The sequence below is a fragment of the Coturnix japonica genome, chromosome 7, assembly GCF_054131305.1.
Source record: "Coturnix japonica strain WE chromosome 7, WE-NBRP24, whole genome shotgun sequence".
Taxonomy (NCBI): Eukaryota; Metazoa; Chordata; class Aves; order Galliformes; family Phasianidae; genus Coturnix; species Coturnix japonica.
The window spans coordinates 27,496,435-27,498,863 of record NC_140669.1 but is presented as its reverse complement, the minus strand read 5'-3'; the positions used below and the strand labels follow the sequence as shown (position 1 = coordinate 27,498,863).

General features: G+C 52.3%; 1 long non-coding RNA gene across 1 annotated transcript; it reads right to left on the bottom strand.

Moving 5' to 3' along the window:
- Window positions 1-883: 883 nt before the first annotated feature.
- LOC146760135 (uncharacterized) lies at window positions 884-2,076 on the bottom strand. Its single transcript, XR_014948393.1, has 2 exons — window positions 1,897-2,076; window positions 884-1,788 (listed from the first exon to the last, which is right to left on the bottom strand). It is a non-coding gene; the product is annotated as an uncharacterized LOC146760135 (long non-coding RNA).
- Between the last annotated feature and the right edge of the window lie 353 nt (window positions 2,077-2,429).

Here is a 2,429-nt window from a genome sequence, read left to right as displayed (position 1 = left end):
GGTTGTTTCCATGTGCATGAAGAAAAGCAGGCGCTGGTTCTGCACCTGGGATGGGGCAGCCCTGGCTCTGGGTACAGTCTGGGGGACAGGAGGCCGGAGCACAGCCCCAGGTAAAGGAGCTGGGGTTTCTGTCTGCCTGCAAGTTGAATCTGAGGCAGCACCGTGCCCTGGAGTCTAAAGGGCCAACAGGACCCTGGGACACAGCAGGCCCAGTGCTGCTGGTGGCTGCTCAGCCTGGTGTGGCCCCACCTCCAGCACCGAGTTTAGGTTGGGTGCCTCAGTGTAGGACATAAAATTGTCAGAGAGCAGCTGGTGGAGCCTACGAAGTTGGGGGAGGCTCTGGAGGGCATGGGGTGTGGGGAGCTGCTGAGGTCCCTTGGTCTGTTCAGCCCAGAGAAGAGGAGGATGGTGGTAGACCTCATGGTGGCCTCCAGCTCCTCCTTAGGAGCAGAGGGGCAGTTATGACCTCTGCTCTCTGGTGATAGTGAAAGGACCCGAGGGAAGGGCATGGAGCTGCATCAGGGGAGGGTCAAGTGAATGTGAGCAAAAGGCTCTGCACCAGAGGGCATGGAGCAGCTCCTCTGGGCAGCAGGTCTGGACCTGAGCTGCTGGAGCTCAGGCAGTGTTTGGACAGCATTCTCTTACATAGGGTTTGGATTTGGGTCATCCTGTGTGGAGTGATGAGTTGGATTCGGTGATCCATGTGGGACCCTTTTTTTTTTACATGGTTTCTGTCCTAATAGTTAAAGACGCTGGAATTATATTCATACATACTCTACTTTTCATCTTCCCTGTAAGATGTTATCCCGACTGCTTCACATACCTTCTTTTCATAATTCATGCTGCTGATTTGGGTAATGAAAAGGGTAGATTGGCAGACCTGTTAATGACAAACTGACTTTAATTTAAACATTTGTGCAATTTTGGTCTGGCTGGAATCGTAGTGGGGTATTTTAGCCTCTTTCGGGAGTGAATGGCACATGAAAGGTGTCAAGGAGTGTGTGAAGCCTTTGGAAACCTCAGTGATGGCAGTTGTATTGGAGTCAGAAAGCTTGGGAGGTTTGGGCCTCTGCTGTGTTTGTGCCTGAAAGTGCTCTTTCTTTGGGCCATTACTCTTATTTTCTGAAGGGGGTGATGCTCTTCATCACTTGGCATCCACTGGCTGTTTCTGGCTGTGAAGGGAGAACTTTTGCTGTAGGAAATCCAGCATTGTTTTATTTAAATTTGCTGTGAGAGGTGAAATCGTTGGGATGTGTGTGAAAATGCCTTTTTTCATGCACCCCACGCTGCTGTCATGCAAACAAGTTCTGGAGCCCGTGCAGCAGTGCTGAGCACGGAGCTGTCAGGCACCGCCTGTCCAGGGGCAGACAGGGCTGGCAGCAGCGGGTGCAGGCCTGGGCTGGGCCTCACAATGTGGGGCAAAGCTGTTCCCAATGGGGAGTCCAGGAGGGGACACAGGTTTCCCAGGACAGACCCTGAAGTACTAAAGATGGAGAGGCACTTACTGGTACATAACTTATCATTATGGTCCTTTTAAACTGTATTGTCCTTTTCAACTGTTTATTGTCCTGACTTGGAAAAGAGTCCAAACGGAGCAACTGGAATGGACCTTCATGCTGAACTCGAGCCCTTCTTCCCATCCAAACCAAAGTCTTCTGCTTCTCCAAAGGCACAGCTTGCCCTGTAGCTTCTCATGACACTGCCTGGAGGCTGCAGGGAGCTCGGGGCTGTCCACACAGCAGTTCAGTGGACACCAGTTCTAGTCCTGCCCTCTTCTTTAGGCATCACCTATAGGAGGCAAGGAGATTGGGGCTGTTTGCTGGACACCTCCTGTTGTCCCAGCACAGCGTCTCAGCGGACACCAGCCTCAGTCCTACCCTCTTCCTTAGAACTCACCTGGAGGCAGCAGGGAGCTCAGGGCCATCCGCTGGACTTCTCTTGCCCCAGCACAGCAGTTCAGTGAACACCATTCTCAGTCCTGTCCTCTTCCTCAGGGCTTGTCTTGGAGGATGCAAAGAGCTCGAGGCCTGGACTCCTTCCTTTATCCCAGCCACAGCAGCTCAGTGGATACCGGTCCTAGTCACACAGAATCACAGAATCACAGAATTACCCGGGTTGGAAGGGACCTCAAGGATCATGTAGTTCCAACCCCCCTGCCTAGCAGGGCCACCAAACATACACATTTACTAGATCAGGTTGCCCAGGGCCCTGTCCAACCTGGTCTTGAACACCTCCAAGGACGGGGCATCCACAACCTCACTGGGCAGCCTGTTCCAGGACCTAACCACCCTTCTAGTAAAGAACTTTCCCCTAACATCCAACCTAAATCTTCCCTCCTTCAACTTAAAACCATTTCCCCGTGTCCTGCTATTATCAGCCCTTTCGAAGAGTTTACTCCCCTCCTGGGAGTAAGTTCCCTTCAGGTATTG